Source organism: Ranitomeya variabilis, chromosome 2 (assembly GCF_051348905.1).
Source record: "Ranitomeya variabilis isolate aRanVar5 chromosome 2, aRanVar5.hap1, whole genome shotgun sequence".
In the NCBI taxonomy this organism is placed as follows: domain Eukaryota; kingdom Metazoa; phylum Chordata; class Amphibia; order Anura; family Dendrobatidae; genus Ranitomeya; species Ranitomeya variabilis.
Genome location: NC_135233.1, coordinates 40222617 through 40247131, shown reverse-complemented (window position 1 = coordinate 40247131; position 24515 = coordinate 40222617). Strand labels below are relative to the sequence as shown.

Sequence of the window (24515 nt, the reverse complement as noted above, 5' to 3'; positions counted from 1 at the left end):
TGTCATTGACAAATACAGTACTGTTCAAGTTAATCATTACAGTAAGTTTAAAACTCCTAATTTTTTATAAGGAGGGCGGAAGTCTTGCGTGAACGATGGTGAAAAAGGGTGAGAGGAGGAGGAGGTCATTGTTCGGAAAGGGGGTCCACTTCCATAATGACTCAAGATAATTCACCTTCTGCAAACTTTTTTTTTCCTGCCTGTTTGCTTCAATCTCATGAAATACGTCTCAATGAAAATCTGTTTTTCTTATTTAATGAAGATCATTCTAAAGTGAGATACAATACGGTCCTTCACTATGTTAAGGATACGGTCTATTCCAGCTCCGTTCAAAAAAGTTTTGCATTTCTGACACATATATCTTTAAGCACTGGAGCTGGAAGTTCTCCCTTTTGCTCCTCTTCCTCACCTGCAAATTCTTGTTTTGCCATCTCTCGCTATTCCTTCTCAAGGTCCTGCAGTTCTTCGGTCTTGAACTCTTCTCGGGGCTCCTCCACCAATTCGTCAACATCATCAACATTGACGTCCAGGTCCATGCACTCCCCCAGAGACATCATCTCCTTGACCACAGGCTTATCCTCATCCTCAAATCCTTAACATTTTCTCCAAACAGAGTTCATTGTCCTACAGGATACGTCACCCCAAGCCTTGTCTAGAAGACTTATGCAATCGAGAATGTTATAAATGCTCCTTCCAAAACTCTCGGAGGGTCAACTGTGTATCAGGCGTGATTTCAAAGCACCTATGAAAAAGTCCTTTTGTGTAAAGTTTCTTAAAATTTGATGTCACCTGCTGGTCAATGGGCTGCATACGGAGAGTTGTATTCGGTGGCAAAAAAATTTACAGACATGAAATGACATTCCTGCATCCATGTTTACTCTGTTCCTGGAGGGTGTGCAGGTCACTGTCCATGACTAGAAGGGCAATTGTTTTTCCTGAAGATATGTTTTTACTAACGGGCCAAAGACTTCGTACACTCATTCATGAAAATTTTGGGGGGTTACCCAAGCTTTCTTATGTGCTCTTACATGGAGCTTGCTTTTTTTTAACATTTCCGTTAAAAGCTCAGGGCTCTTCGCTATGGTGGACAAGCATTGGCCTCAATTGTCTCCACTTGCATTCCCACTCAAAAAAGGGTCAGTCTAGGCTTCATTGGCTTGTGCCCTGGCAAATGTTTTTCCTCTTCAGTGAAGAAAGTCCTATTTGGCACTTTGTACCAAAACTATCCTTCGGCAGAACAAACCCTTCCGCATCTACGAACACTTTAAATTCTGACTCAAACTATTCTGTGGCCTTTTGGTTGGCAGTGGCACTTGCAGCCTCACCATGTCAAACCACTCTACAAATTCCATTTCTCTTTTTAAATTTCTCAAACCAACCATGGCTGGCCGTGAACGTTTCTGCTTCAGCACTAGGTGCTTGCTTTTAGTAAGATCTGCATATAGTTGCAATGCCTTGTGGCTGATCATGGTCTCTGGAACATTATTACCATAATTTCTCCATCTCTTCCATGATTTGAGACCTTTGCTTTGTTACCGCCTTTACTCCTCGCAGTACATTAGCTGCTTTAATGGCTTCTTTATCCTTCAGTATTGTCGATATTGTCACCATGCCCATAGCTAATGGATAGTTTTGATGCACATATACCATTTTCATACTTGGTTATAAGTACTTTTTTCCTTTCAATTGTTGTTCTCACCATTTTCCTCTTTCCTTCACTGTTAGCACTAGAGACCTTCTTGGGTGCAGAGGTGACCATATGGTACAGTACTGTACAGTATATGTAAAATGGTGATCTGTTCTTTGCTTCATCAGCACGACATCATGAGTTGGGTGCCAAGCAAGTAGTCGAGCAGGGAACCAGACTTTCTCAAAAATGTTGGTTGATGACCGAAAAGTTTGGCGCTGTTTGAGAGCCGATGTACCACTGTAAAGGTGGTATGGCATGTAAAATGGGCATGGCAATGACCTAAACGTTCCACTGGCATGTGAAGAAGTTGGCAAGTATGCATAAATGGTTTGTTATCGATTCTGGACATTCTTCTTCCAAAAACAGCTCCACAGGTGTCCACAGGTTTTATGTGTATCATAACGACTCAAACCCATAGACTTCAATGAAGCATAGCCTAATTATCAGACATTAATCATGGACCTCAGTGGCTGTTTGGGAAATATAGCAATCATTTTTTTTTGATCGTGGACACCCCTTCTAACTTTGATGTTTTCTCAAGGTTTGGACAAAATCATGGTTTCCTGGGCATTTTAAAAAAATGTCATAATTCGTGAAGATTTTTCAAAAGTGATTGGCAGAGCTCCATATGAATGAAGCACCTACACTTTTTCCAGCACATACGAGTGTGTTGGGTAGAGTTGGTCAGATTTCAGATTTGCTCCAAGTGCTACTAATTTGTCATTTTTCTTCAGTTTTCACCTCTTCTACTAAAGACGGGACCATCACTTCCAAACTGAAAACTGGTGTGTACAGGTGCATACTGAGAGCAGCCATCTCCATATATAACTAAGAAATAAAGTAGCACTCTGTAGCAATACATATCATGGAAACATGAATATATGAAATATGAATTGCACTACTGCTCTAGATAATAGGAAAAAAAATGAAAATTCTTAGCAAATAAAGTGGCTAACTGCTGTATGCCCACCAGCCATGACAAGGTGATCTCCTGTTGCTGGGGACCTATCCTAATACAAATCCTCTCCTAGGCTTAAGTCTGCATTTACTGTATATGAGTAGGTAGGATCCTGCTGTAATTAAAACCACATGGTGGTACTTATGAGCTAAGTATCTTCATATCTTTACTATTGTGCAGTAACACTCATGCTCTCATAAAGTCAGCATGGCACAAACTTTTCTCCATCTTTTCTGTATCTGGTTCTGTATCCGTATCCTTCTATTTCTATATCTGTTGATCATATTGCTTGCATTAAATGATGGTGTAGATAAAAAAAAACTAGAGAGCCTTCTGTTTTTTTATGAACTGTTAGATAAATAGGGAAGATGGAGACAATTTTTTTTCACATAAAAGAAAAACGCATGAAAATCAGATGTAAAAAAAAGTTTGAATGAACTCTTAAGCTGTTAGAGGCTGACCACCAGTCCCATGTAAATCCACAGATAACATTGCACTCAGGTAAAGTTCTTGTTTTTTCGTCTAAGTCACAGCAGAAGGAACATTGCCAAATAGATTTATGACAGGTTATAAAATGACTTATACCATGAGATGATGTAATTAGAAAACACTGTGTTATTTTGTCATCCATTACCTGGAATACGTCCCATCAGATACTGGGGGATAATTGGTTTGGTAAAAAAAAAAAATTCCAGCTTCAATAGACTATTATATAATCAGTAGAAAAACACGTAATGTAATAATACTCTATGTGACTTTATTGCATATTATATCATATTATCATTTAATTTTTTTTTTGTTGTGCATTATAAACGCTAATTATATATTTTTATATATTAAAAAAATAATAATAATAATATGCCCCTAGATTTTTTTTATAAATAGTTTTATCTTCAAATGGGTATATTTTTTTTCTATCTCTCCCACAATATTTATTATAAAAAATGCTGAAGAGAAATTTAGATTAAGGGCTCGTACATACTACTGTTTTAATCGTACGAGTGCTATCCATCAGGATCAGGACAAGGTATTTTGGTGTCCTGGACAGATGAAGCCGATGGCGCCCCCACATAAACCCTCAGCCCCCATGTAAAGGAATGGGTCAGAGACTAAGGTAGCAGTACCCCTAACACACACCCGCCCTCCGATGGGTCAGGTAACGAGCGCTGACGATCACTTCCACTAGAATTGTTACCTATTTCACCACAAAGTACCAGCAAAAGTAAAAAAAGAGGTGTACTTTACAGGTGATGCTCAACAGGGAGTGTGTTTTCATAGTTAGATATGGAATCATTCATTGCTTGGAGACCACTTACATGATACCAGGGAAAAATAGCGATATTCATCTCTGACATCCTATATACTAAATATCAAACCCAAGCAAACCCAAGGACAGTCATGCAAACTAATATTATTTAACCATAATGGGGACAGTTAGGTTTTTCAATTAAGCTGTGCAGCATTTGGCGGATATCCCAATAGAAGCTAAACAGACCCTGTTATAAAAAGGATAACATGCAACATGCAACAAATACAGTTTGCAACATGTGGTTTTGGTGCCAATTTCCTATATGGATAGTGGTTCTGGTGACATATTCATATACTGAAGGTGGTTCTGGTCTCGTATTCCTATACTGTTGGTGATTGTGATGACATCTTCATGTAATAATGGTTGTTTGGTGCTGTATTCATGTACTATTGCTGGCTCTGGTAATGTATTCACGTAGTGATGATGGTTCTGTTGCGGTATTCATCACCAGAACTGTCATCAGTACATGAATACGAAACTAAAATCATCATCAGTATATGAATACATCACCAGAGCAATCAACAGTACATACAAATGGCACCAGAACCATCATCAGTAAATGAATAGGTCATTAGAACCACCAGCAGTACATGAATACATCACCAGAGCAATCAACAGTACATACAAATGGCACCAGAACCATCACCAGTAAATTAATAGGTCATTAGAACCACCAGCAGTACATGAATACATCACCAGAACCACCATCCGTAGATAAATGCATCACCAGAACCACTATCAGTACATTACATTAATGCATCACCAGAACCTCCATCAGTACATGAATACATCACAATAACCACTGTCAGTAACTAAATACACAAGTACATGAATAAATCACCTGAACCACCATTAGTACATGAATACATCACCAGAATCACCATCAGTACATGAATACATCACCAAGCTTAGTACAGCAATAAATTGTAATGTCAAGTCAGGCCCATGTACATTTGTATCTCATGAACCTACAGTTCCCAGTATGTCCTTAACAATAGTAAGGAGATGCGGGGAGTTTTTGTTATTAGTCATTATCAGACTGTGGATCATACAGGAACCACAGTACTGATGCAAATACAAATGAGTGCTGGGAATGAGCGAAGGCCAGGGCGCAGGCGGAGAGAAGGCTGAGCAGTATCAGTAACTGACACTGTTCCCCTGTATGCCCATGCCCCAGCTGTCACTGTGCTGAATACCTATGGCCGGAGCAATGTGATGGGTGGCCGCATTCAGCACTGTCAGGCTTTTTTTTCTCCAAAATGTACCCCCCTCAGGTAGGCAGGAAGTAACAGCCTAGGCAGGTGCCTACCCCTCGTCTTTGCTCTGCTATCAGTAGTTTTGACAGATAGCACTTCTACCCATGTTATTCTATAGGGTTTTGCATATGTCTGATTTTTTTCCCTTGGTCAGAAGAAAAAAATTGCAGCATGCACGATTTGCCTTCAAGAATCCGATAGCACTCGCCCATTCATGTCTATGGGTCCGTGAACATTTTTTTCCACGGACTGACATAATGGAGAAGGTGGAGAAACTTTTTTTTTATTTCCACCTCCAAGAAAATGAGATCCCACTCAGATCAGTCAGATTACCATTATCAGACTGTGTGCACCTGCCTGTACAGTAATTCTGCTAATCAAGAGATAAAATTAATCTAATATATAAAGCTGAATGTGTGTGTGTATGTCCGGGATTGGCATCTGCACCGTCACAGCTACAGCCACAGAATTTTGCACAGTCACACGTCTGGACCCTGAGAGCGTCATAGGCTATGTTGTGAGGCAAAATTTTAACCCCGCGCTTTCCAATTCACCAAACAATTTTGCCCCTATCTACATAATAGGGAAAAAGTGAAAGGAAAAGTGGTGGAGGCAAATTAACAGCTGCCAGATGTGAACAAGGGGGACTTAAAGAATGAGAGCGATGGCGCCAAAGAGTATATACCGTACAGTTGCTAAGGTGGGGCCCCGACATGGGATACTCACCACACCACCACGGGGATATGAACACACACATAAAATGCGCCACACACTACCATGTGCTTGAACACATATACCACCCTCAGCGCACATTTCACCACACATACACCAACCTCGCCACATAAAAGTCGAAACACAAAAGTCTCCACTCAAAACTCACCATGCGCAAAATTCGCCACATGCAAAACTCGCCACATGCAAAACTAGGCTCACGCAAAACTCACCTCATGGAAAACTTGCCACACGCAAAACTTGCACACTCGGAAAAATTGCCACATGCACAAAAGTTGCAACACATGCAAAAGTTGCCTCACACAAAACTTGCACATACTCAAAACGCACCACACATAAAACTCGCCACGCGCAAAACTCGCCATGAGCAAAACTTGCTGCACACAACTTGCTACACTAACCTGTCACATGCAACTCGACACACAAAAAGTTGCTACACGCATGTCGCCACACAAAACTCATCTCACAAAAGTCGTTACATGCATGTCGCCACACGCAACTCAACACACACAACTTGACACACGAAATTCGCCCTAAAACACCCACAAGTCTGGTATTATCCTTCAAAAATAAAAATCTGATTAATAAGCAGACAAACTACAAGAGCAACAAATGTACCATATAGGAAATCCGGCAGCTGTCAGTCACATGACCAGTCTATTATGTGTATGTGTGAGCTAATATATACTGCCAGGGGGTGGGCTTACTGTTGGCTGGGGATTTATCAGGCTGCCAATTTAGCTTACAAATACTGAGGTAAAAATACTGATCAAATAACGTGTGAACGAGGTCTAATACAGGAGGAGATGACATACAGATATATATTATATACAGGAGGAGATGACACACAGGTATATACTATTTACAGGGGAGATGACACACAGGTATATACTATATACAGGAGGAGATGACACACAGATATATACTATATACAGGAGAGATGACACACAGGTATATACTATATACAGGGGAGATGACACACAGGTATATACTATATACAGGAGGAGATGACACACAGGTACATACTATATACAGGGGAGATGACACACAGGTATATACTATATACAGGAGATGACTTACAGGCAGGGGCGTACATAGATTTCACAGGGCCCCATAGCAAAATTGAGCAAAGGGCCCCCCCCCCCCCGAAGAAGGGAGGGGAATAGGTGGCGCGCGTAGCGCGTCGAAAATTTGCATGTTAAGCCACGCCCCCTCCACAGCCACACCCCCTCCACAGCCACACCCTCTCCACAGCCACACCCCCCAATTACTAATTTATATGGCGAAGGCAATAAAAAATAGACTTACCAGAAAGCAGCATTGCAGGAGAAAGCAGCATTGCATTGCAGTAATAGATAAAATGAATTCAACCTAAAAAAGTGAAACTATTATTATTTGCCATCCCCAATACAGTGTGATCCTAAACATTTATTCACTTTAGTATGATAAACATTACCTGGAACTTTGAACAACAGAGAATGGTGGTGTTCCCAGCAAAAACTCCCAAACTTGAAAATAACAGAAAAACTTGGAAACATTCTAAACTTCTGAAACTTGAACTCAAAACCAAAACTGTGGCCAAACATTCCGCAAATATTGAGATGTGGCAACCTATAATGTAAATAACACAAATTAGTTGAGTGAGACTTTGAATGCCTTTTACCATGTGTGCATACAGCTGCCATTCACCATAACGTGCTTGTTTTTTAAACTAGAATATACCATAATGGTATATATTTAAACAGATATAGCAAAATACATTTTAGTGACTGACGTAGATATATTTTCAGTATTAAAATGGCCAATAAAATTGTCAGTTAACTACTGTAAAGGAAATAGTTGCCACTTGCCCTCTGCAAAATATGGACAGGGCAAAGTAGCTTCTAACCCCTTACAACACCTGCAAAGACATGTGAATGGTGTATGATACAGCTGTATACAGGTCTGCAAAAGGCTTAGAAAACGTTTTTAAACAACATAAAGAACTGATGCATTCATGCAGATGCAACAAATGGAACTTTGAAACCAGAACTCTGAAATAGAGATGGGTGAATTTTTTTTTTAAGAGAAGATTAAGTCTCATTGTAAAAAGAGGTGTTTTGATAGCCAATTAAAATCCTAGATTAAAACATTAACAAAACTGGCATTTACGAAAAAAATTACATTCCAGGGGAATCTGGAAATAAGTATGGAAAATCCACCCATCTCTATAAAAAAAAAATAAAACTTCAACTTCAACTTGCATACTCACGGAGTATAACAAACGTTAGGAAGGTTAGAACTGGCGCCTACGTGCTTTTGCTTCAGCAAATTGGTCAACAATGCCATCTATGTCAAGTTGGTTGGCTCTTGCATTTTCAATGCTTAGAATGGCAAGACCAGAGAGTCTGTGTTCAGACATTGTACTTCTTAGATAGTTTTTAATTTGTTTTAATTTTGAGAAGGATCTTTCTGCTGATGCTACCGTTACTGGCAAGGTTAGGAATAAAAGTAAGACTATGCACACATCCGGTAGATTTGACGATAGCAGGCTATTTTCGACTAACAGTAAATGTGCAAGGTCCTTGACAGATGTCAATTTTTGAATGTCATTCTTTAGAGCACATCTAAAACTCAGAAGCTGGGCTGGAAATGCTGGTGAAAGATCTTGGTTGTACTTTTTCTGCAGCTGTAATGCAGCCTCATATAATTCCTCATCTGAGGAAGATGCCAGATCTGCAGGCTGAAGTATCCTAAAATACTGCACAACCCGATTCATTCCATTAAATCGGTTTGACAGCTGACCTACAATGATGTCTAAATACTCATAGAACACGGTGACTTTAAATCGGTCCTCCGGAATGTGCAATCTCTCATCCGTACTCAGTTCATCAAAATGCTTTTTAACTTTTGATAATCGCTTACTTTCAAAAGCTGGGGAGATGCCCCAGCTGCGTGCCAACAAGATAGCGCTCTCTTTCGCTTCATCAAAATGATTTCTGAATTGTGAAAGTTCTTCAGCTGCATTCTTTATTAAATTAGTTGCCTTAGATAAATCCATGCTTTCTGCCTGCAGCATGGTTGACAGTGCATTAACAGTCTGTAATACTTTTGTCTGAAGGACAACCAAAAAAACAAACTGAAATGAATCCATTTTCTTTTTAAGAGCCATTGCCTCATTTATTTCAGTTTTTTTGGATGAAATAAGGATGATTTTTGACAATGCCATCATTACATCAGAAAAACGAAATCTTAGGGCAAGCAGCGACTCATGACGGGAAGACCAGCGTGTGGGACATAATTTTTTTAGTGTGACCGATGAACTGCTTGTAAATGATGACAAAAGCTCCCAACGTCGTATGCTTTCCCCAAAAAATGTATAGACATGTTGCAATATATCAGAAAAGTTTGAAATTTCTGTAATTTCTGAAACAGCATCTTGAAGAACAAGATTCAAATTATGTGCTGCACAGTGAACATACATAGCATTGTGTTCTTTTTCTAAAATTCGGGCCTGCACACCAGAATAGATGCCACTCATTGTGGCAGCTCCATCATAGCCCTGACCACGGCACTTATGAATGGAAAGGCCATTGCTGTCAATGCATTCCAGGATCTCTTTCTCTATACCAGCAGCACGCTGGTCATGAATGGCTTGAAATCCAAGAAAGGCTTCATGGATGCGAACTTTCGTGGCTCTCATATTTGCATTCCTTTCAACAGACACGTATCTAATTACTTGGCTCATCTGATCAGTTTTTGATACATCTTGCGTTGTATCCATGATCAGCGAATAGAAGTGAGCTTCATTCACTTGAGATAAAATCTCAGATTTTACTTTGGTTGACAAAATTTCTATTAATTCGTTTTGAATTCTGGGACTAAGGTATTTTGCTGTGCCCTCTGGCAGTTCCAGCAGTTCCTTAAGCAGGGGATCATAGAGTGCTAGTAACTCTATAATTGCCAGGAAATTACCACTATTGATTTTGCCAATTTTTTCTCTGTGACCCCGAAATGGCATGTTAGCCATGGCCATTGTTAGGGTAACATTCACTATTCTTTTTAAAATTTGCCTCCAGAAATTATGTTGATTTCTTAACTGATTTTCAGTTTGCAGGTCAATTGATCCCTTTCTTCGCCACTGATCATAAACTACACAAGCTTCTAGATGAGATTGTGAACATTCATGGCGTTGTATTTTGTGCGATAAGCCTCTCCAGTTTTTAAGTCCTCTGGCCCAAGCTGGGGAAAATCCTAATTTTCTTCGATCAGCAAACAGCCAGCATGGCTCACAGTATGCTGCATTTAATTTTGGCGAGTAACAAAGCCAAGAAACTGGAAATTTTTGACCTGTTTTCGTTATTTTCTCATAATACTTCGCAGAAAAGCATCTTTTATTGTCGTCATTATCTCTAGGAAATGGTCCTGGTGGTCTGCAAGGGCCATGCGTAATTATAAACATCTTAACAGACGAGTCTGTTATAGTAACTGGGAAATTTGCTCTGTCTGTTATGTATTTTTCACAAGCAAGGTTGATAGGACTCGTACTGCTATCAAATGGCATAACGAATTCTTCGCTAGCCAATCCAGAAGTGCCTGGCTGGTCTGCCTGTTTTTCACAAATATCTTCCGTGCTAGCTTCAGTAACACGTGCCATTTGCTCAACTGTACTTGCTGCAGGATGATCTCTGGATTGCGCCAGTTCCTGTATTGAATTATCTGAGGAGCAAAGACTTTCAGCCCTTGCTTCTAAATCTTCTGTATGTGAAATAGTAACAGAGCTCTCTGCAGAAGAAGGGGCATTGAAGAAACTACTGATTTTGGGCATTTTGGCATGTTTCTGGCTTTCCTCTCTCTTTTTTTTACGCTTCTGAGCACCGCTCAGATGCTTGTAGCTTGACATAATGGTAAAGCTTTTTTCTGTAGAAACAAAGCACATTCAACCTTATATCCCCCTCCACAGCAGAGCTTCATAACCTGGAAACCACTTGAACTGAAGAGCTAAATTCAGTAAAACCTTAACTTTAGATTAAACACCTGATCTGGTCTGTCTGACTGTAGGGCATCAATTGCTATGTCTCCTGGAAATACATCACATCTCCCATCAAGGGGTTCTTGCAGACTACCTCTAGTTCCGTGTAACTCAGTGTGACCTTCTAGCTGCAGAACAACTTAGTATAACCACTACTGAACTGCAAAAGCATTGCTCACGTTTCCTCCCTGGCATAACTACATAAATACACTGAATGGTCTAGGTCTGAATGGTAGATTCAGGACCCCTAGCTGAACATCTTTTTTTTATACTGCCCTGCACCACTCGATGGCTGGGAAGCACTGTTACCCATATCGCCGGGATCACCACTCTCCGAGCTGCCAGGAGGCAGTCAATTAAAATCCTGTGTCAGGCTCTGCCCTGTCGCAATTCATTGCGCGGCGGCCATACACACTGGAGCATAGTTGATAGAAACTGACAATTTTGGCTGTAATGACCAGTCGTCATCTGGATTGGTGAAATGGAGCAACAAATGATTGACAAATGTTTGGCCTGGATTTTTGATGGGGCCAGTGGAGACCACCAGCTGGTGTAATCGGATGTGTGTATGGGGCTATTGCGGAACAAATGATCATTTGACTAACGAACATTCATTTATCATCTAGTGTGTGTGGCCAGCTTAAAAGGAACCTGACCGGAGACTGTACGCCGCATAAATCAGACACTGGCTCCGTTATTGGAGCCGTGAATGTTTTACTATGAACGCTGTTAAGTGTCAAAGCAAACACAATTATAAAAGACATCCTGGGACCAGGGCTGTGGAGTCGGTAAGCCAAACCTCCGACTCCTCAATTTCCATGACACCGACTCCACCAAAATGGGCTCCGTCTCTGACTCCATGACTCCACAGCCCTGCCTGGGACTATTGGTATGAGAAGTGTAGACCAAAAAGCAGCTTCTCCCCACCCACCAGGACTGACAGGTCTCTGCCTACCCTGTGTGTAAAGGGAGAGACTTGTAAGTCTAGACAAGAGGAGAGGGCAGAAGCTGCAGGGGACCCGCCTCTGGGACTAGTCATCTGAGATTCATGGACCCTACTCGGCTTTTAAAATTAGGTTCTCCCTGAAACTCTGCAGCGTTACAAAGGAAACAATACACGGCTGATTCATACCGCACAGTTTGGGCAGCAGGAATACACTGTCACGTTTACGCTGAAGGGCTTATCCAGGACTTATATCAATGATGATCTGTAAAATATGTGATCTATCTCAGATCAGTGCGGAATAAACTGCAACACACGGAAGTGACCACTAGATGTAAGAAACTGCTGATCAGCTCCGTACATGGTCTTCATACTGCCAGGGCTTGGGATCACATCAGCTGGTTACTGGGGGTGCGGGTTTTGGACGCCCCCTACTGATCTAATATTAATAACCATCAATATGTTCGTGCCAGACAACCCCTTTAAGGATGCGGATGGGTAGAGGCCTCCCTAAATGTCTTCCTTAAGTATCGCTTTAAGCAATTTGTTTAGTGAAACAAGATCATCTTTAGTTACAAGACCACACATTAGTATATTATATAACTATATACTGATCTACTGGAAGCTACAGACGGACAACACCGAAGTCTCGGATATCATAACAGCAATGTAGGAAAATGCAACAAGTGCACACATGACAGGTAAGCTAGCGCCAGCTCACCGGGGGGAACAATTTGCTGCCCTAATCCCGCATATAGGGAGCCCGGTAAAGCAGCGGGACTCATAGGTTTGTCTACGGGCTCACTGGTCAGTCTACGGGCTCACTGGTCAGTCTACGGGCTCACTGGTCAGTCTACGGGATCACTGGTCAGTCTACGGGATCACTGGTCCGTCTACGGGCTCACTGGTCAGTCTACGGGCTCACTGGTCCGTCTACGGGATCACTGGCCCGTCTACGGGCTCACTGGTCCGTCTACGGGATCACTGGTCAGTCTACGGGATCACTGGTCCGTCATTTTGGCATCTAGCAACTGGAACAAAGATTTAACTTATTAGGCCAGCCCCCTATAGATCACCCGGGTCACGGCCAGTAGCTTATAAGTGCTCGCCGGACAATCCAGCCCCCCTGAAACCCCCAAATATACTGGATGCCAAACAGCAGCAACAATATCCCCTGCTGCTCCTTCACAGTCCAGGGCTTTTATTTTCTGCCATTTATTTACATGGGAGGATGGAGGTGAGCACAAAACCACAGGCTATTATTCTATACATTATCACTACTACATACACAGCCATTATATTAGACATTATTACTACAGACATGATATATATTATTACAGACAATGTTATATTATCACACACACTGAAGACGAAGCTGCAGACCATCCCCAACATAAGGAACCAATGGTGGAATAATATTCATACAATCGCCTCTGTCTGCAGCAAACAACACAGGACTCCTATAAGAAAAGCCCCTCACTGATGCCACAGAAGCCCCCATTGTCTGCCCCCCAGGGAGGGGATCAGTATGCAGCAGCCTGTGCGGCACAATGTGACTGGGGGGCAGCATCAGCTCCATGTATGATACAGCCCCCACCTGACCGCTGCCTCCATCACTGGCGGTGAGCGCTGCGCACGGTCTCCCGCATGATTAACCCCTTGTCTCCCCGCCTGTGAGCAGCGCTCTCCTGCTCTGGCACGCGGCATGTGTGCTCCGAGCCCATCAATAACCTGCGATGCACAGGCTGGTGACGGCACACCGACGCCCCGGGCTCTCACCTGTGTAATGGCTGCGGGCTGCTCCGGGGGTTCAGGGTCCCATGGTCCGGCGGCTGCTCCACTGCACGGGGGCGCGCACAGAGAAACAACACAGGCGCGACCCCGACAGCCTCCGCCAATCAGAGAGGGGGATTGTCTCAGACCACGCCCACCTGCTCACCTTGGTGCCAGAGCAGTGCAGCTACATGTCTGCAATACACAGGGCCGGGGAGTAACGCTGCCTGTAATGTATCATATACTGGGGTCATAATCATATACTGGGGTCATAATCAGGAGCGAGCAGCCGTCGGTCGCAAAGGGTGCACGGTGACGTCACTTCCGGTCGCTCGGAAATGAGATCACCGCGCCCCCTATGTGACCTTCCCCCTCCAACTGCAGCGCAGCACCGTGGGGAAGCTTCCTGCTTCCCCACACGCTCATCTCCGACAGGGCCCGACAGCAAAGCCCTGTCGGCTCTCTCGCGCGCGCCCCCCCCCCCCCCCCCCCCCCGGGACGACTGGTCCCCGACCCGAGCAAAAAAAAATTAACACAAAAAAAAAAAAAAAATAGGTGGCGTACACACCATGGGGCCGGGCAGCACCGGGCCCCCCCGGCCGTGGGGCCCGGATGCGGCGGCACCCGTCGCATACATGGTGTGTACGCCACTGCTTACAGGTATATACTATATACAGGGGAGATGACACACAGGTATATACTATATACAGGGGAGATGACGTACAGGTATATACTATATACAGAAGAGATGACACACAGGTATATACTATATACAGGAGATGACTTACAGGTATATACTATATACAGGAGGAGATGACATACAGGTATATACTATATATAAGAGGAGATGACATACAGGTATATACTATATACAGGAGGAGATGACATACAGGTATATACTATATACAGGAAGAGATGACACACAGGTATGTACTATATACAGGAGGAGATGACATACAGGTATATACTATATATAAGAGGAGATGACATACAGGTATATACTATATACAGGAGGAGATGACACACAGGTATATACTATATACAGAAGAGATGACACACAGGTATATACTATATACAGGAGATGACTTACAGGTATATACTATATACAGGAGGAGATGACATACAGGTATATACTATATATAAGAGGAGATGACATACAGGTATATACTATATACAGGAGGAGATGACATACAGGTATATACTATATACAGGAAGAGATGACACACAGGTATGTACTATATACAGGAGGAGATGACATACAGGTATATACTATATAAAAGAGGAGATGACACAAAGGTATATACACCAAATACTTGGAGTATCTCGATTGCCCAGGAGGGTTCCCTGGACATGGAACGGGCGCCCCAATAAGTGAGTGCTGTCAGCCACTTTTCTATTGTATACACAGGTATATACAGGAGGAGATGACATACAGCAGGTACATACTATATACAGGGGAGATGACATACAGGTATATACTATATACAGGAGATGACATACAGGTATATACTATATACAGAAGAGATGACATACAGGTATATACTATATACAGGAGGAGTTGACACATAGGTATATACAATATACAGGAGGAGATGACATACCACAGGTATATACTATTTACAGGGGAGATGAGATACAGGTATATACTATATACAGGAGATGACATACAGGTGTATACTATATATAAGGGAGATGACAAACATGTATATACCGAGGGGAAAATGAGAGGTGTGAGGTGAAAATGAAAAGGTGTGAGTGCAAAATGAGAGGAGTGAGGGAAAATAGTGGAGTGATCGGAAAATGACAGATGTGAGGTCAAAATGACAAGTGTTAGGGGGGAATGAGAGGAGTGAGGGGGAAAATAAGAGGAGTGAGGGGGAAATGAGAGATGTGAGGGGGAAAATGAGAGATGTGAGGGAGAAAATGAGAGATGTGAGAGAAAATGAGAGATGTGAGGGGGAAAATGAGAGGTGTGATGGGAAAATAAGAGAAGTGAGGTGCTATAACTAAACACAGATATTTATAATGCCCAGGCAACGCCGGGCTCTTCAGCTAGTATTAATATAAAATAATAGTAATACTTACCCACAACAGTCATGGTCTCTCAAGTGGCCCCTTAGGAAAATTGATTACCCACCCTTGCTATAAGGTGAACGCCAAATGAAAAAAATGGCAGAATTGCTGTTTTTCTGTCACCTTCAAAAAAATTTAATAAAAAGATATTGGAAAAAATACATATGGACCTCAAAGCTACAGCTTGTACCACAAAAAAACAAGCCCAGATACAACTCAAAAATAAAAAAAAATTAGTTCTTGGAAGGCGAAAAGGAGAAAAAAATTGAAAGCAAAGAGTGACCCACTGGGGGAAAGGGGGTATTCTGGAGGGCACCCAGCTGCCATGACAATGTAATTATTGGGATGGGGAGGGCAATGACTTCCAGAAGGGACAACCACCCCCATTTTGAACAATGAGGGGTTAAACTGCTGTGATCAGAGCAAACTCCGATTGCAGCAGTTAGACCCAGGTGCCGGCAGAGTAATAAGCGAGCCTAGCATCCGGACTGTACGGAGCGGGCTCAGTTCCTGAGCCTGCGCCATATATACATTACATGTAATGCATATGTCGCCAACGGAGGACTGCTACTGAGTGCATAGCCCAGGTGTAGCGGGTCTGGTACTGCCCCGGGTTACTGATGCCGACCCTCCAATTGAGACCAGATTAAGCAAATTTCACTGCAAATGGTGAAGCACACTTTTTAGACTTTCTATTGCTAAGAGAAAACAAGAAAAATACTACAATCAGCCTCTTGAATTGGCTGATAACAGAGAGCAATAGATTCCATTCAGCCGCACAAAGTATTATATTATTCTTTAGATCTAGAAATCATATCCCCTTAAGATTGCTGGGAAAATTGTTTCAGCAGGATAAAGGAAGCTGAAGGTAATTGCTCTGCACAAAATAAACAAACTTTTTTGGCAGAAGAAAAAAAAAAACGAGATGGAAGTTGAGCTAAAACTAGCACAGACATGTTCTAAATATCGGACTTATGCAACCTTCCAGCAATCTTTACAGCCACTATCAGGATGGTGTAATGCAGTGAAATGTGCTGTCACTCATGTAAGGACTTGTCAATAATTAATGATTTGGCTTAAAGGGCCACTACAGCCTTTTAAACAAGCAGGTTTTTTATTTTATAAGGCTCGCACTTATGTAATGTTTCTGGGAATTCACAGAGCTAGAAATAATGTGCAGAACGTAAAAGGAATATTTTTTTTCTGATTACTTTTAATAATCCTTTTAATGAACATCCTCTCTATATAATAAGGCGTGATTAACCGACCCTTGTTTTTTATAGTCGATGTACGGACAGTAATTCATGGCCTGATCATGGAGCTTTTGACTCACACTAACAGCCTCATGTATGCCTATAAGGTTGTTATTTCAGGCCAGAAAACCTGCTGCTGGGCTGGAAATTGTGGTCCACACATGATTCGGAAAATAGGGATGTGTGAATCTAACCGTAGACTGACCTAAAAGGAACAACGTGGGGATTGTGGACGATGCGGCACCTCTTTAAATAAAGTATTGTAAGCCGTCATCCTTGGTGGTAGATTGCATAACAGATGCGGGCATACACAGATAACAGCTTATTAGCATTACTCACAGACAGGCATCACGCTGGATGGTTACAGTCTTACGTGAGGCAATATGCTTAACGATTACAGAGTCTTACATGAGCCAAGAGGCTTGATGGGTGCAGAGTCTTACATGAGGCAACAAGCTTGATAGTTAAATAGTCTTACATGGGGAAACAGGCTGGATGGTTACAGTCTTACATCAGCTAATACACTTGATGGGTACATTGTCTTACATGAGGCAACAGTCTTGATGGTTACAGAGCCTTACATTAGAAAACTGTCATGGGGAGACTAGGTGGGCGAGAGCTAATAACCCGGGCCCCTGCGATTTCCCTCAGACTAGGGAAATCCTAACTGACCCTCTACCTGAAGTTTACACTGATGGTGTGCATGTTCAGGCCTCGAACCTCACCCTGCCTCCTGTTTAAACCCTAGGCTGAAAACCTTCGCCCACCACCCAGTGAATGCTATACACCAATACGAACAGTTTGCACAGACAAGGATAAAGGAAAATATACACCACGCCGCAGACACTCAGGAATACACTATAAATGTGAAGGGCAAAATAAACACAAATATAGGAAGGAGTAAATAAGACAAAGGAAAATACACCACCAGCAACGAACTCCAACAACCAGCTCTCCACTCCAGACCGAGATAACGATGCACAAGACAGAAGCTATAATCGGCGACGCCCAATGATCAGGAGAACTATTTAAAGGCAGTGGGCAAGGCCCAGCTTCCAATCCGAGGATAAGGTAAATTAACCCCGGAACAGCTAGATAAAATCTAGCGGACGGCAATGAGCAAATAGTGGTCAAAAGCGGAATTACCGCTCTCTGTCGGACGACCTGGTCTGAACAGCGTCCGACATGACAAAAACAAGCCGGATGGTTACCATCTTACATAAGCCAAGAGGCTTGATTGGTACATTGCCTTAAATGAGGCAACAAACTTGATGGTTACAGAATCTTACATGAGGCAACAAGCTGGATGGTTACCGTCTTACACGAGCCAAGAGACTTGATTGGTGCAGAGTCTTACATGAGGCAACAAGCTTGATAGGTAAAGAGTCTAGCTTGTGGAAACAGGCTGGATGGTTACAAAGTCATACCTGAGCCAATACACTTGATGGGTACATTGTCTTACATGAGGCAACAAGCTTGATGGTTACAGAGCCTTACATGAGAAAACAAGCTGAAAATTTAGTCTTACATGAGGCAATATGCTTGATGATTGCAGAGTCTTACATGAGGAAACAAGCTTGATGGTTACAGAATCTTACATGAGGCAACAAGCTGGATGGTTACTGTCTTACATGAGCCAAGAGGCTTGATGGGTGCTGCAGAGTCTTACATGAGGCAACAAGCTTGATAGGTAAAGAGCCTAACTTGTGGAAACAGGCTGGATGGTTACATTGTCATACATGAGCAATACACTTTATGGGTACATTGTCTTACATGAGGCAACAAGCTTGATGGTTACAGAGCCTTACATGAGAAAACAAGGTAGATGGTTATAGAGTCTTACTTGAGGCAACAAGCTAGTTAGTCTTACATGAGGCAAGATGTTTGATGGGTGCAGAGTCTTACATGAGGCTTGATGATTGCAGAGTCTTACATGAGTCAAGATGTTTGATGGGTGCAGAGTCTTACATGAGGCAACAAGCTTGAAGGTTACAGAGTCTTACATGAGGCAACATGCTTGACTGTTACAGAGTCTTAAGTGAGCCAAGAGGCTTGATGGCTACAGGGTCTTACATGAGGAAACAAGTTTGATGGTTACATAGCCATTCATGAGCCAACATGCTTGATGAGTACAGAGTCTTGCATGAGCCAAGAGGATTGATGGGTGCAGAGTCTTACATGGTTACAGAGTCTTACATGCGGCAACAAGCTTGATTATTTCAGAGTCTCACAGTACATGAGCCAAGAGGCTTAATGGGTTCAGAGTGTTACATGAGGTAATGAGCTTGATAGTTACAGAGTATAACATAAGGCAACAATATGGATGTTTACAATCTTACAAGAGGCGACAAGATTATTGGTTACAGAGTCTTACCTAAGGCAACAAGCTTGATAGTTTTAACAGTTCAACATGAGGCAACAGTTTAAAGAAACCCTGTCACCTGCCTGAGCCCCCTAAACCACCACTATTATCTCTATTGCATCCTTTTCTGCACTCTAACAAGCCCCATATATGTGGTTTGGCAATCAATGAATGAACTGAAAATGAACTATAAATCCTGAGCTCGCTCCATGTAGATCAGTGAGTAATTAGACAGAGACGTTCATTTTCTCAGACTAATCCTACCTCACATCATTGAAGCATGTCCCTGCGGGCTTGACCAACATGATTTATAGGAGCAGTGTGATCTTTGCAAATCTTGTTCATGTGTGTGACGTTCTGCCTCCCCGAGAATACACAGAGAAGTTGGGCGCATGCTCATTAGCTTCATCAGCGCACCGCGCATGCCCATGAAGGCAGCAGTGATGAAGATTTTGGCCTGCTTTGTGACTTGCAACAGTGACCATTGTCACCACTCTGTATAATGATTGGCCAGCGGCAGTCATGTTATTGAGTATATGGTTTTTTTTCACACAACATTAGATGCATTAGTAAGAAAAGAGGGATGGACAACCCCTTAAAAAAGCCTGAAAAAACCTTTAAATTAATAAACTCTGTCTCTAGCTGCCACTAGAGGGCGCTTGCTGTATACAGATTTATACACTTCACAATTACTTCCCGGGAATAAGGAACTCATGGCTCTTCTTTCCAAGATGGTCTCAGTTTAAAAAAAATTAAGACTGGAGGGGTTGTATTGAGAAAACTTATTCCAGAAGTTGAATTTCACTTTTATGCTTATATTCAAGGGTGACGTACCGAATTATGTAGACATTCCACGCAATCTGTGACAACATTGAAAAGAACAGTATTAAAGTAAGTTTCAAAACTTTTCCTTACAAATACAATTTCTGGAATATTTGGAATTACAAAAACTTGTCATTGGTATATTTAAAGACTAGAAAAGTAAGGGAAAACGGCCAAGTGCAGATCTAAAGATGAGCGCAGGCAAAACAATCAGGAAATCATTTTTTTTAAAGAAATATCTGAGTATTTTTAGCAGCATGCACCTGTCTGTTAACCGGGAAACGCAGATCACTGACATCACGCAAGAAAATACTTCCTTCTATCAACATCTTAGATCTATATTAGAGCAATGTTGACACACCATTATGCTAATCTCAATATAAAAAGAAAGGGGTTTTTTAGGTTCCTTATTATGTCATACGAAAATGTCTTTAATCGCCATAAGTGGTATGGAACCATTATTTTATTTATTTTAGATTCTAAATTACTAGATTGTCGTATAAAGTATTTAAAGGGTAACTGTAGTTTCAAGTAACTTTTCAGAAAGACTAATTTATGAGGAATAACAGCATTTCTGGCCAATATATGACTTGTATCCTGCATTTTCACCACTTTTTCCCTTTATTTCTTAATTTTCAATCCACTGGGAGCTGGTGGGGCAGGAGGGGAGACCACCTGCAGTGATCTCTCCCACACACAGCACAGCACACAGAGAGGGATTCCTGCTTTTCATTTCTTTTTAGCACAAAGAGACAATCATCAGCATCATGGGGAATATTATACAGCAGAGCCGAGCTCTCTGGATGTGAATCATCTCTGGGATGAGGTAAATGACTTGTTAGAGAGCTCTCTTGGATGTTTCTGTATTCCTCTGCCTGTTTCCTCTCCCTGCTCTTCGCTTTTCTTCCCTTCCTGTTAGAGGATAATGGGTTGTGTCACATGACGCCTGCAGTCCATCTTGTGTGAGTAAGATGGAGTTGAGCTGGGTTTTCAGAGTGAATGACAAATTCAGGAGTGTCTCATACAAGGAGAAGGAAGCTGACTTCACTAATAAGATACAATACAAAGCTTCTTATATTTACCCGTACTATTGATTAAAACAAAGTTTGTTGAATTAACAGTTCCATTTTTAACCTCACCTATGATGGTAGTGAAATTAATGAAGAAAGCCTAAAATATTATTTTACTAAAACATCTGTTCCTATAACTTTTTTAGCTTATGTACCTTTTTAATTTGAAAATTTTCCTGTTGTTAGGGCTAAACTATAATTCAAGGTATAATACATGCTGTATATAGAGGAGTGATGCAGAGTCTGCACTACAATAAATACCAGACCCGCAGCAATCATCTGATTAGCTATATAGATATCGCTATATATTTTAATATACTAAAAATAAGAAGAAAACCTTGCAATTTTCACAAAAACCATTAGGTTTTAAATAGAGACTCACACCTCTGGATATGGCGATATCACAGCTCACCTCCTCCTGTACAATGACTGAAAACACCTCTATATACAGTAGATAACACAGGATCCACCATTCACAATAGGTGATGTCACAGCTCACCTCCTCCTCCTGTACAATGACTGATAACCCCTCTATATACAGTAGATAACACAGAATCCACCATACACAATAGGTGATGTCACAGCTCACCTCCTCCTCCTGTACAATGACTGATAACACCGCTATATACAGTAGATAGCACAGGATCCACCATTCACAATAGGTGATGTCACAGCTCACCTCCTCCTCCTGTACAATGACTGATAACACCTCTATATACAGTAGATAACACAGGATCCACCATTCACAATAGGTGATGTCACAGCTCACCTCCTCCTGTACAATGACTGATAACACCTCTATATACAGTAGATAACACAGGATCCACCATTCACAATAGGTGATGTCACAGCTCACCTCCTCTTGTACAATGACTGATAACACCTCTATATACAGTAGATAACACAGGATCCACCATTCACAATAGGTGATGTCACAGCTCACCTCCTCCTCCTGCACAATGACTGATAACCCCTCTATATACAGTAGATAACACAGAATCCACCATACACAATAGGTGATGTCACATCTCACCTCCTCCTCCTGTACAATGACTGATAACACCTCTATATTCAGTAGATAACACAGGATCCACCTTTCACAATAGATGATGTCACAGCTCACCTCCTCCTCCTGTACAATGACTGATAACACCTCTATATACAGTAGATAACACAGGATCCACCATACACAATAGGTGATATCACAGCTCACCTCCTCCTCCTGTACAATGACTGATAACACCTCTATATACAGTAGATAACAGGATCCACCATTCACAGTAAGTGATGTCACAGCTCATCTCCTCCTCCTGTACAATGACTGATAACACCTCTATATACAGTAGATAACACAGGATCCACCATTCACAATAGGTGATGTCACAGCTCACCTCCTCCTCCTGTACAATGACTGATAACACCTCTATTTACAGTAGATAACACAGGATTCACCATTCACAATAGGTGATGTCACAGCTCACCTCCTCCTCCTGTACAATGACTGATAACACCTCTATATACAGTAGATAACACAGGATCCACCATTCACAATAGGTGATGTCACAGCTCACCTCCTCCTCCTGTACAATGACTGATAACACCTCTATATACAGTAGATAACACAGGATCCACCATTCACAATAGGTGATGTCACAGCTCACTTCCTCCTCCTGTACAATGACTGATAACTCCTCTATATACAGTAGATAACGCAGGATTCACCATTCACAATAGGTGATGTCACAGCTCACCTCCTCCTCCTGTACAATGACTGATAACACCTCTATATACAGTAGATAACAGGATCCACCATTCACAGTAAGTGATGTCACAGCTCACCTCCTCCTCCTGTACAATGACGGATAACACCTCTATATACAGTAGATAACACAGGATCCACCATTCACAATAGGTGATGTCACAGCTCACCTCCTCCTCCTCCTGTACAATGACTGATAACACCTCTATATACAGTAGATAACACAGGATCCACCATTCACAATAGGTGATGTCACAGCTCACCTCCTCCTCCTGTACAATGACTGATAACACCTCTATATACAGTAGATAACACAGGCACAGGATCCACCATTCACAATAGGCGATGTCACAGCTCACCTCCTCCTCCTCCTGTACAATGACTGATAACACCTCTATATACAGTAGATAACCCAGGATCCATCATTCACAATAGGTGATGTCACAGCTCACCTCCTCCTCCTGTACAATGACTGATAACACCTCTATATACAGTAGATAACACAGAATCCACCATTCACAATAGTTAATATCAGAGCTCACCTCCTCCCCCTTCACAATGATCTTTGTCGTTATAAGCTTATGCTTAGATTAGAAGCTCAGAGGGTTTCTATACAAATGATGAGATCTGAGTCAGCCTACCGATGCTGATGTCCATAAGCCAAACAAGAAGTAGGAGTCTTAACTGTGAAAATGGAAAGATTTTTTTAAACATAAAATATGAATAATGAAAATGAACAATGTGAAAAATATTTTGTAAAAATACATTTAACACAAAAAACTGATTTAAACACTAGATCTTTTCCTGATGACACACTGCTTTTCAAGTCAAGGAGAGACCTCAGTCAGGAGCCAGAGAATTCTTGCCGAACATTCAATGCGTCTTTAATGGAATAATTGTGTCCTAAATCAGCCATTAAATGATTTACTGTGTACAATGTGTTCTCTGTATAGTGTTTCCAAAAATTGTGCACCTTTTACCCTCATGGAAAGTTGAAGACAATTGCACAAGGCTATTCTTCCAGTGAAGGAACCATGTTTTGTTCATACTGTGTATAAGATTTACAGGTGAGTAATCTACATGGAGATGAGGTAAGAGACAGCCTGGACCTGTGAGTCAGCGTCTGATAGGAGAACATGTCCTCAGCTCCGTCTGTGCAGTCACTGGGAGAATGCATCTATCTATTATCTATCTATTATCTATTATCTAATTATCTATCTATCTATCTATGTCTACTGTATCTATTATTTATTAATCTATTTATCAATTATCTATCTATTATCTATTAATCTATCTATCTATTTGTCTATCTATCATCTATCTATCTATTATCTATCTCTATATGTATTATCTATCTATCTATCTATCTATCTATCTATCTATCTATCTATCTATCTATTATCTATTTATATACAGTTGTGGCCAAAAGTATTGACACCCCTGCAATTCTGTCAGATAATACTCAGTTTCTTCCTGAAAATGATTGCAAACACAAATTCTTCGG

General features: G+C 41.6%; 1 long non-coding RNA gene across 1 annotated transcript in view; it reads left to right on the top strand.

Moving 5' to 3' along the window:
* The window catches only part of LOC143809060 (uncharacterized), a 50932-nt gene extending 27001 nt beyond the window's left edge, over nucleotides 1-23931 (top strand). The window contains exons 2-3 of the long non-coding RNA XR_013222050.1: nucleotides 20185-20251; nucleotides 23808-23931. This is a non-coding gene — a long non-coding RNA (uncharacterized LOC143809060). The remainder of the gene's footprint in view (nucleotides 1-20184; nucleotides 20252-23807) is intronic.
* Nucleotides 23932-24515: the final 584 nt, after the last annotated feature.